This window comes from Pinus tabuliformis, chromosome 5_1, assembly GCF_031772625.1.
Source record: "Pinus tabuliformis cultivar Carrire ecotype Pingquan chromosome 5_1, CPIR1, whole genome shotgun sequence".
Lineage (NCBI taxonomy): Eukaryota > Viridiplantae > Streptophyta > Pinopsida > Pinales > Pinaceae > Pinus > Pinus tabuliformis.
Window position 1 is genome coordinate 629,038,444 of NC_142305.1, and position 11,856 is coordinate 629,050,299.

General features: G+C 39.1%; 1 long non-coding RNA gene across 1 annotated transcript; it reads left to right on the top strand.

Moving 5' to 3' along the window:
• Positions 1–6,066: 6,066 nt before the first annotated feature.
• Positions 6,067–7,002, top strand: LOC149166520 (uncharacterized). Its single transcript, XR_016260442.1, has 2 exons — positions 6,067–6,450; positions 6,570–7,002. It is a non-coding gene; the product is annotated as an uncharacterized LOC149166520 (long non-coding RNA).
• The last annotated feature ends 4,854 nt before the right edge of the window (positions 7,003–11,856 follow it).

Below are 11,856 nucleotides of genomic sequence, written 5' to 3' on the forward strand. Positions count from 1 at the left end.
CACCCCCTGGTTTCCACAACTTTCACATATTACAATGACTTTTAATACCTATATGTCCTCCTCTTGCATATTTGGCTGATAAAAGTCAATGTTCGATGAACAGTTTCCCGTAAGCTGCTTAGAGCATATATCTTCAACTTTTGCCTAGCCTTTCCATGTAACATCACTTCTTGTGTTTGATTAGTCACTGAAAGCAGATCAAAAATATTGATCATCGCTTTTTGTTCACCTCTAAGTGGAAATTCTTTTTGCATGGGGATCTTTGTTATTTTCCAAAAGCTAGTTCGATGGCTCATTAGCATCGGGAAAACTGATATATATTTATTATTACTTCAAAAACAGCACCCATCACACAAAAGAACATGAGTACTACAAGATGAATATTATTGGGCAACAACTGCTCATAGAAGATTTAAAATCTTTCCAGCAAGTTTAAAATTCAATCTCGAACATTCCACCTGATTTGCGGGCCATTGCATCTGACATTCAGCCTAGATATATCTGACATTCAGCCTAGATATAACTCAGGTATCACCACATATTAATAACTGTGTAAATACAAAGCTAAAATCCATTAACGAAATTACCTCTGAACACTATTTAATGAAGCATCAGTATTCCCATTTGGGGGTATAAGATCCCCTCTAAGACTCCCAATGATGCTCCATCCAAAATCTTCTCCAAATATTACTCGATATTTATCGAGAAGACTATTTTTAAATGCCAGCTAAAACATGTTCTGATTGATTAATCCAGGCTATCTGTCAATAGGTTTTCTATTTATCAATATCTAGCATTTAATAAAATTGTGGACAGAGGAGATGGTTCTCAAATACCAAAGCTAAAGATGGTGGCAAGTTGAAGTGATCAGCAGATTGGGAGGCAAGAGGACCCGCCAGATGTGTTCAAGGTGTGTGGATTAAAAGGGTTGTGGGGCACCACATCAGCAAGTAGGTCAAGTGTACTTTGTTTAGGGTAGATTGGTGATCATAGCAGTTGGCACCAAGCCCTAGTTTTGCCCTTGAATCAGGGTTGTCTATAAGGGCCATGATCCTTGGTACAGGAGCCCTAAGACTGTTGTATTCTAGATTGTAATATAACAAGTAGTGGGTTTAAAAGGTTAAAAAAAATTCCCATGTGCACTAGTTGATGGTTGTTATACCACTGTGCAAAGTAGAAGTGTTGTGGCATTTGAGTGTGTTTATGTTTGAGATTTTAAGACCCAAACCAGATTCTTGAGTGTCATGGAAATTCAACTTTGTATCATAGCTACTTTGAAGGGCCAATGGATCAAAGTGTGCGCAATGGGAGCAGTGTGAGCCAGTGGAGACCATGTAGACTCAGAGGGAGTCTAGCTTCAAAGGGAGCAGCCCTGTGGAAGTTTGAGATCTTCAGGTTCTGACGAAATGAGGCAGAGACGCTACCGAGATAGCGTGGTCCATTCTACAAGGTATGCTGCAAAGGTGGCTGCCAGATGGGCTAGTGTCACCGGTGATGATGATGGATACTTCCTAGCAGTGGAAGTACCTCCCTAACTAAAAGGGAGGGTTGATTTGTGAAACTGGGTTTGGGAGGAAATGGTCCACAATTTAGTTGTGGGTGAAATAACCAAGCAGAGGGATTTTGGATCCAAGAAGGGGTTTAAAATCTAAAAAGAAAATTGTTATAATTTCCTAGGGGGTAGAGTGTTGAAGAAAGTGTAACTAGGTTTGGTCTTCATAAATGTAATTTTGATCTTTGTACTTGTAAAAGAAAAGAATTATTATTTTTGTCATTGATAAGAATGGATTTCTTGTCCATTTGATAGGTCAAGCACATGTTGAAGTGCTTCTAGGAAAGTCAAAGAGTCAATGTAATTATTGAAGACCCATGTGGACATGTTACACTATGTAAACCTATGTATTAGAGTTAAAGAAATATGTTAAAGGTGATCCTCCAAAGCAAAGACAAGTCTCCTCTTTAAGTCAGCTCAAAGAAATGATTTTTTGGTGCACCTAAAGTCAAGTCGGCCTCACTAGCTCAAGTCGGCCCAATAGGAGGGACAAACTCCTATATATAGGGCCATTGGACCTCACAACTAGTCCATCCATCATCTCTGAAATCAACGAAGAAGAAAGGTCAAAAAAAAATGCGAAAAAGGAGCATAAAAGTGATTCTAGTGCAGCGAAGAAGAAGGAAGAGAAACAGAGTTTGGGAGGGCTGTTTTGGGGCTAATCCATGCCACACGTGCAAAGGAAGAAGGGTCATTCTGCTGTCATAACAGAACCCTAAGTGCAGCAACATAAGAAAAGGCGATTTGGGTGAAAAAGAGGCTCCAAATAGCCCTCCATCTCAAGCGAAAGAAGTCTCACCTAAAGCAAAGGAGAGAAGCAATAAAAAGGGCGAAGTACAAGTCTATATCAGCCACACATGCGAAGAAATCAGACCTGCAGTAAGGTAAAGAGGATCAACCTCTCAACCTGGATATATCTCTCAAGCTAAGTCACATGACAAGAGGACACGAGACGCGGAGGACACGTAAATACGAGTATTCAATACGAAACGCAGCGACCTGGAAACAAGACACGGGGGACACGTTTTATATATATTTAATAAAATATATATATACTGAAATATAGTTTTTTATCCATATCAAATTGCAGGTTGCAGCTTATCTAATCAAATTAAAATATAATTACTTCTCAAAGTTCATAGTTCACTTAAAAAAAAAAAATAGAATCAAAATTTACTATTCAGAAATTAGAATGTGATATGCTTGGTCTTGATTCTTGAATATTCAATGTTCATTGTTCATGTACAACTTACAAGCACATAAAAAACTACTAAGTAATTACTACTGACTATAAATTTCAGTGTAACAGGAATCGGGAAAAAATCGGAATAATCGCGAGTGCAAGTCGGATCGGCGGCAGAACGATCAGTTTCGAATCTGGGCGTGTCAACTCGCGTTGACCGAGTTTAACTCGTGGTCAACGCGAGTTCGACTCGCGATTTATGCGATTTCGTCCGATTTTTACGAGTCCCGCCAAATTCATAAGGGTTTTCGCCTTCCGGTTTGCCGCGTTTGCTTTCCCGCATCGGTGAATTGTTTAACAGTTTAACGGTGCCGCGTTTATAACATTGCCGCGTTTGTCATTGCAGCATTCGAACGACGAAGCCTTCGAACTCGAAGCATATCGGTGCCGCGTTTATAACATTGCCGCGTTTGTCATTGCAGCATTCGAACGACGAAGCCTTCGAACTCGAAGCATATCCCTGTCGAAGCCTGTCTAAGCGCATTCGAAGTTTCGAACGACGAAGCCGCGGCCCGCATTGGAAGCACAGTCCCTGTCGAGTGAAATTGAAACTCAGGTCACCGTCACAGTTTTTCTCTTCGACAGTTCGACTGTACATTGCTTCAGCCTTCACCGATAGCTTGCATCTATTCGACAGTCGACTGTAGTATGTACATTTGATATACGTTACAGTGTTGACAACAGTAACATAATTCATAATGTCTCACTTTTAACAGTAACATTGTGCACTTGCAGGTCCCTTTAACTTTAAAGCCGGAGAGAATGGAAGCTTGCCGAGACTACAACTGAATCCATACTCTTGGACCTTGGTCAAAGGTATTTTTCAGTGTATATGGATGAAGCTAATAAGTGTACAGCTCCTTTTATTTCTCTGAGTTTACTTCTATTTCTAGTGAGTTTATTACTAGTTGAACCATTCGTTTTTTTTAAATTTGATATATATATAGTTTTAATAGGTGAAAACTTGTAACTGTAATAAATATATGAGATGTAATCCTAACAGGTTATAGGTTCAAGATGAGGGTTACCTTTAGGGAAATAAAACTATAAATTATTTCAAAGAGTGTTGAGATTACTATAAAATTATTTCAAAGAGGGTCTAATCTCAAACTAACTTTATGACTCTGCACTGTATTCATAATTTCATAACACTGTAACAGTAAGTTAGTAACTGTGCCTCAAGGACTGAGCCCTCCAACAAATCTGAGCCACAATTCTGTTCCTAGGTGACTGTTCCAAGTAGCACCTGCCACCAAGTCTGAGCTTGAAGCAGCTACAGATATGAGTGTTTTGTCCATCTGTCTTGACTCTTCATTTACTTTTTTAAATTTCTAGCATATTTTAAATTTTTGGATGATTTTTAAATTTGATTTTTTCTTGTCTTTCACAGGACTCATCTTAACAGAAACCACAAATTAAACACAAGTTCAAAGCAACAACAATGCCGAGAGAGAAGGACTTTGCTTGGGCTTATTGTGACAAGATTCCTGGAAAAGCCTTGCTCCTTTGTAAATTTTGCAAAAAGGAATGCAGTGGAGGCATTTATAGATTCAAGTTCCACCTTGCAAAAATACCTGGCCATGATATAGGTATTTGCACCAAGGTTGACGAGAATGTCCAACACCAAGCAGCCTTGGCCCTTGAAATGTTAGAGCAGCATAATGCCAAGAAAGCAAAGCAAACTGCTGAAATAGGAAATGTTGGAGTTGATACTTTTTCTGTCACTAGCCCCATGTCACCTCAATCTGTTGAATCCTCAATGCCGTTCCCAAGTTTTCCACACATGCCTCAAAGCCATGCCAGTCCTTCAACTCCTTCCTTGAACACTGGAGGTGGAAACATAAACGCCTTTTTTGCTCCCCGCACAAAACCCGGTTCCCAACCTACCTTGGATGGCACTGGTTGGAAAAAAAATATCCATATTCAGGCAAGGAAGGCCATTGCTAACTTTTGGTTCTATTCTGACATACCTTTCCACTGTGCCAGAAGTCCTTATTGGCAAGCTATGATTGATGCAATTGCTAATGCAGGTCCAGGGTTCAAAGCCCCTACATCAGAGAGCCTTAGGACAGATATGTTGTTAGAGAGTGTTGAAGATGTCATGCTTCTGCTAGCTGAGTTTCGTTCATCATGGGTAGAAACAGGGTGCACCATCATGAGTGATGGATGGACAGATCAGAGGAATAGAACTTTAATAAATTTCCTTGTATCTTGTCCCGCAGGCACAATGTTTCTCAAGTCAATGGATGCTTCAGATAAGGTTAAGAGTGCCCAACTTATCTGTGAAATGATGGAGGAAGTTGTTCAAGAAGTGGGAGAAGAAAATGTTGTACAAATTGTCACCGATAATGCAGCGAATTATATGGCTGCTGGTAGACTTTTTGAGATGAGGCACCCCACTATTTTTTGGACCTCTTGTGCTGCCCATTGCATAGATTTAATGCTTGAGGACATTGGTAAGCTTCATTGGATACATGAGGTTGTGGAGAAGGCAAAATCCATAACCAAATACCTATACAACCACACTATTGTCCTAAACACTATGAGAATATACACTGAAGGTAAAGAAATTGTTCGACCTGCAGTGACTAGATTTGCAACAAATTTCATATCTTTGCAATCTGTGGTTGAGCAAAAGATAAATCTGAAGAGGATGTTCTTGGGACCTGAGTGGATGGGATCTAAACATTCCAAGACCCCTGAAGGCATCGAAATTGCTGCACTTGTGTTTAATGATGGCTTCTGGAAAGATGCTGAAGAGATTATTGCTGTGACGGAGTCCCTTGTTAGAGTTCTCAGGTACTTTTAGTCTTTTAACTTTTTCATTTTTTAAATTTCATTTCAAGCTTCTTTTTATTTACAATGTTTCATATTTCTTTAAATTTGAATGCTTGAACTTTCAGGATGGTTGATGGTGACAAACCCGCTATGGGTTACATTTATGAGGCGATGGATCTCGCAAAGGAGGCCATCAAAAGAAGATATGGGGATGATGAGACAAAGTATATGCCTCTTTGGGACATTATAGATGCACGTTGGGATAGGCAATTGCATTCCCCCTTACATGCTGCTGGGTACTTCTTAAACCCACAATATTTTTATGATAAGAGCAAATTTAATGAGGATGGGGAGGTTGGCAGAGGACTTATGACATGCTTGGAAAGGTGCTTCCCTGATCCAGAACAACAAAGTCGTGTCTTTTCCCAACTACAAGATTATAGGACACCATCTAAATTGTTTGCATATACCAGTGCTATAAGACAAAGGTCAAAGATGTTGCCAGGTACCCAGCTTGAAGGCTTCATCAATTCATTAAATTTGTTTAAACTTTATTTTGTATGTTAAATGTTTTATTAAATTTTATTTTCTTTTTAAGTTTTTACTATTTACTAATTTGGTACTTCTAGTCTTCTACTCACAAACCCTTACCACTTGCTAGGTCTTTGGTGGCAAAACTTTGGTAGTGATACGCCAGATTTGAAGAGATTTGCCATTCGAATCTTAAACCAAGCATGCAGTGCTTCAGGTTGTGAACGCAACTGGAGCATGTTTGAGAAAATACATTCTAAGAAGCGCAACCGATTGACACAAAAGCGCTTGAATGACCTTGTATTTGTCCATTACAATCTACGACTTCGCAACAAACAAATACAAGGTGAGATTCGAGAGCTTGAATTTGAAGGTTTCATAATCTAGTTCGTACTTTAAAAGTTTAAAGTTCAAACTTCAAAGTGAAATTTTAATTCACATTTCAATGTCTCATGATAATGAGAGGTATTGATCATTCACCAATTGACCTTGAAGAGTTAGATTTGCAAGCTACAAATGCGGCAGAATGGGTTCAATTAGATGAGCCTCCTCTTTTCAGCCTTCATGACTTGGAGAACTTTGAGAGTCAAGCAAGCGAAGGAGCGGGAGGAATTGCTTCTAGTTCTCACTCTTAAGAGTCTTAGACTCTTAGTTGCTGATTTTTTTCTGATTAGTATGCAGTTTTTTACTTTTTTGTAAACTTTTAGAAGCATATGCTTCTAAGGACTCAAGACTCAGTGCTTTGGATCATGTGTGGACTCATAACATATATGAGATACTTATTTATTCATGATATTTTGGACATCTATTGATATTATGCATTGTTTGGACATACCTTTACCCAATATTAATGAAAAATGGTTTTTTTAATTCAATATATGTGTATATTTTTATTTAATGAATTTGCTGATTTTTTCCCGATTTTTTCCCGATCCGATTAAAACTCTTCGCTCTTTTGCCTCGCCGATTTATTGCCGATTCCGAGTCTGGTAACATTGATAAATTTAGAACTTAGATATTAAAACCATAAAATGCAGATTTTCCATTAAGTCATCAAAATCAAAATGTATCATTGTTCAATGTTTACAACAATGTTGCATTAATCGTTATCGGGATAATATCGGCACGAGGAAAAAATCGGAAAAAATCGTAATTATCGGGAAATAATCGGAAAAAATCATTTGGTACAAAAATATTCAATTTTTTTTCCATTTTTTTCAATTTTTTTAATATCTAAAGTCTAAACCATCTACAACATAAAATAAATACATTGACACATAAATATGATAAAAGAACTAATTAATAAGATGTTTAATATCATTTCTAGTGCTAAAATCACACATAACATTGAATCATGTCCTGAATAGTAAGTCCTGACTCCTGAGTCCCAACTTAACCTCAAAATATCAACAAAAAATATAATAATGTATCTCAGCATGTCATAATGTCATATACAATAAAATGAAGAAAATAACTAAAGTCAAATCCTATTGATTTCCTCTGCCCCTCTTGCGAGAAAATGCCACAACTTTCCCTTTCCCTCTAGATGTAGATGCTGGTGCTGGTGGAGTTGGCAGTGGAGTTTGCTATACTCTAGAAGCTGAAGAACTAGAAGTAGGAGCTATCGAAGGTAGACCACGTCCTCTACTGGTGGCAGGGGTAGCCCGGGCAGGTGGTGTCACCTGGAAACATTACAATCTCCCAATCCTGAAAAACTGATAAGTTCGCTGCATTTTGAATGAAATCTAAAATTCTACTTTCTCCATATGAAATCCAATGAGGCCGGAACCACTCTCAAACATCCTGAGTCATTTCATGGTAATGTTAAAAATTTAAGTAAAAGGATGAAAATGAAGATCAAGGAGAATGTCACTTTTACTTTAAGAATTTAACATTAAGAATTTAACATTACCATGAATAGCATATCAATACTAGGGCCTAGACTTGATCATTAAGCTGCCCCACTCAAAAATTATTTGTTTCTTTCAAAAAAAATTGCAGCTTATGCAGGCAATGTTTTCTATCAACGGAATACGCATTTTCCAGATGCAGGACACGAGGAAAACCGGCGAATACGTTTTACATTTTACAGGACACAATGAAAAACGTTTTCGACACGTTTTAGGGCCGTTTTCGTGTCCGACACGTAAAATACGAGACACAAGACCTTGGAGGACATGTCCTGTGACTTAGCTCTCAAGGAAGGTATCATTCTCTAGCCTAAGTGTCAAAGAAAGGGAAAATTGCCAAGCGAAGTAGAGAAGGAAAGGAAGAATCCAAAGAAGAGGTCTCTAAGGAGACCTAGGGTTTCTGCAGTTGCCGGAAAAAGAGCTACCATTTGCCGGAAGAAGTACTAAGGAAGAGATCAAAGTGCAAAGCAGAAGAAGGCATTGATTGAAGGACAAAAAGAAGAGAGATTGTGTCTTGTGCTTGGAGGATCCACTGGTCAAGGGTCTAGGGTTTAGCATTTGTCAATTGAAGCTTCAATAAAAGAAATTTGCAAAAGGGTTTTCCTCTCTAGGAAAGAGAGGTTTTGCCCTGGCTGAGAGCCAACATCTTGTGTTCTTGTCTCTTTTGTTTTTGATAACTGTTTGATGAAGAAAGAGATCACACACTAATAATAATAAGACAAGATTGTGTTAATAAGAAAAGTAAAAAGTGCTTCACAAATAGTTATCATCGTCAGAAGAATCACATCATACTTAGATGCCCTAGATTCTTCAACATAGAGGACTAAAACCCTAAGTCTAGAGGGTTCTTAAGAGACTAAAGGAGAAACTATTTAAAGAGGCCTAAGGATCAAAGCTAAATCAATCGAGTGAAGAGATCATTTGATCGTGGAGGCTAGTAGAGATGTAGCCCTAAAGGAGGTTGAGCTAGAAGGTCGACTATGGTTTCAAGGAAAGGTCATGAGCTAATCCAACGTGGCATTCTTCTAAAGTGAAAACTGATCCAAGGAGGCTGCATACCTCAAGAAGCTGAGCTGGATAAGGAGAAAGAAGAAGGGTTTTGTGTTTGTCTTTTTCTCTCATCTTCTGGTCTAGGTTCAAGGAGGATGCAGGCCGAATTTGGTGAGGGTTTTAGTGGGCAAGTCTACACATCCAAGTATTGGAAGAGATGTGTGGAAAAGCGCTGAAAGTTCTGGGCTAATAGAAGTGGTACTCTGGTGATCTAGCCACAGTCTCTTGTACCTTATTGGAGGGTTGAAACACCTAAAATGGGATTGTTTTGAGGGTTGAAGGGAAGCTAGAGTAAGGTTGCATGCCTTAGAGGACCAACCCAGCAAGTATCGGGCTAGAAGAAGGATATCGCAGGTTTGAGGTAACCCCAAATTTTGGGTCGCAGAGATCTACAACAGGCCTAGAAAATCAGTCATGAAAATGCCCACAACCGTGGTTACTTGGAGGCTAAGTGGCAGTGTCCTTGAGGAGTTACATTGCAAAGGTTGGAGGGTTTTCCAAGAGGTCTTGGATAGTAGTTTTGATACACCCGAGTTAGGGCTTCTTCCTATGCAAAGAGGCATCTTATGATCTGTCCAAATCTCAGTGAAAGAATAGCCCAGATCTGTGATGAATGAAGAGGAGTGAAACCCTAGAAAGGGAGGCAGAATGACTCTTTGTTGTGGGCAGAAGTTTGAGAAGGAAGGAAAATCAAAGGGGTGACTTAGAAAAGGAAGAGAAGATATGTTCAAGGGTTTGAACAACAATTGTAATCAACCCTTAGAAAATATAGAACGCATCTTATCACTATTAATGGGTTGCTTGGAAAAGCCCTAGATCTAGGCAATTTAAGGAGACAAATTGCAGAAGACAAGGCAGTATTTGAAGCCCTACATTAGTCATGGAGTTGACTATGTATGGCCAGCTATGGTGGCCCTAAGAAGAGTGACAAAAGAAGCTGATATGTTACAGTGTGAGGGCAAATCTATTGGGCCCTAGATCAAAATATGCAAGAGGCATTTCAGAGATCTAAAAGGCCGATTTATAGGCCCTAGGATCAGTATTTTAGTCTGAAAGGCCTTAGTACTCTGTGAAGGAAGCTAAGTTTTGTTCACAAACGAGGTTGTGAATAGTGTTTCTTTTCGATGAGTACGAAGTGGGTAGAAGAACTTATCTACTGTAAGAAGGCAGCCTTAGAAGTTCTCATGCACAGTGGTCATTGAAGGACTAATAAGTTGTTAGGAGGTAGAGTGATGAGGCCCTAGTTTAGGGGTTGCAGATGGGAAAACTTCACTGATAAGTGGGAAGTTCCAAAAGACCCAATGACCAAACTTCTTAATGGAGCTAGATGACTAGTAGTGCGCAGATTAGTGGGCCAAAGTTCAGTGACACACAAGGGAGTTGTGATCATTGGTAGTGGCAAGATGAAGTGATCAGCAGATTGGGAGGCAAGAAGACCTGACAATGTGTTCAAGGTGCTTTGGACTGAAAGGGTTGTAGGGCACGACATTAGCAAGTAGGTCAAGTGTACTTTGTTTAGGGTAGATTGGTAATAATAGCAGTTGACACCAAGCCCTAGTCGTGTCCTTGTATCAGGGATGTATGTAAAGGCCATGATCCATAATACGAGAGCCCTAGGACTATTGTAGTCTACGTTGTAATATAAAAGTAGTGGGTTAAAAAGGTTTAAAAAAAAATGTCATGTGCATTAGTTGATTCACTGATGGTTGTTATTTTGTTGTGCAAAGTAGAAGCGTTGTGGCATTTGAGTGGTGTTTGTGTTCGAGGTTTTAAGACCCAAACCAGATTCTTGAGTGTCGTGGAAATTCAACACTTGGCCTTCTCCCTGTAGTCTTTTAGGTACTTAGCTTAACTAAGAGACCTTAACTAAGAGACCCCTCTATCCAACCCTCAAAACCTGATCTAGGTCTTGGCCTATAGTCTCAATCCTGTAGGTCTCAACCCTTCATTTACTGCCCCAAATCAGGTCTCTTATCATCTGCGACTAGACCCTTTTTGCCCCTTTCTGCTACAAGACAAGCGCTTTATATCTTCATCTCTGTTGCGACCTACCTCTACTTTCCGCCACAGATCCACCTTCCCTTGTACTAAAGATACATAGTCCCTACAACAAAAACCCTGAAACTCTTTCATGGACAAACCTAGACTTCTTTTCCAACCCTACTTGGCCTCTAGACTTGGCTCTCTACGGCTACATCCTTTTATTAGCCTTCACACACAATGAAGTCCTTCTCATTGATATGTCTCATGAGCTTGACGCTCCTTATATACTTTTCTCTAGGGTCATTTAGGAAACCACTAGAACTTAGGGTTTTAACCTCTTGACCCTTATAATAATTAATTATTTCTCTTTTGGTCCTAAACCCACACTTTGGGTCCAAAACCCCACTTTTGGGTAAATCGCCCGACAAACTACTTTTTGGTGGGTTGTCCTCTCTCAAAAATACCTTCCGAGCTACCCAAAATCTAACAAAGAGAACATTACAAAAAATAAGTTGTAGCCCTGTTATCAGGTGATATAGATAGAGGAAGAGGATAGGAAATTAGGAAAACTAGGCAAAACTAGGTTTTCTAGGGAGAAAACATAAGAAGAAACACATGAAAACCAAAATGGAAAATGTGAGACGAGTATTTGGAGAGGACATGTGAATGGAAGAAATCACTTCCTAAATAGAAAATCCCTAAAGGCAATTCATTAGGAAAATGTTTTGAAAGGAACATTTCATGCATGGATAGAGAGAGCTTGGAATTGAATATTATGGTATACATTAATGTTTCATTTCCTCATTCAA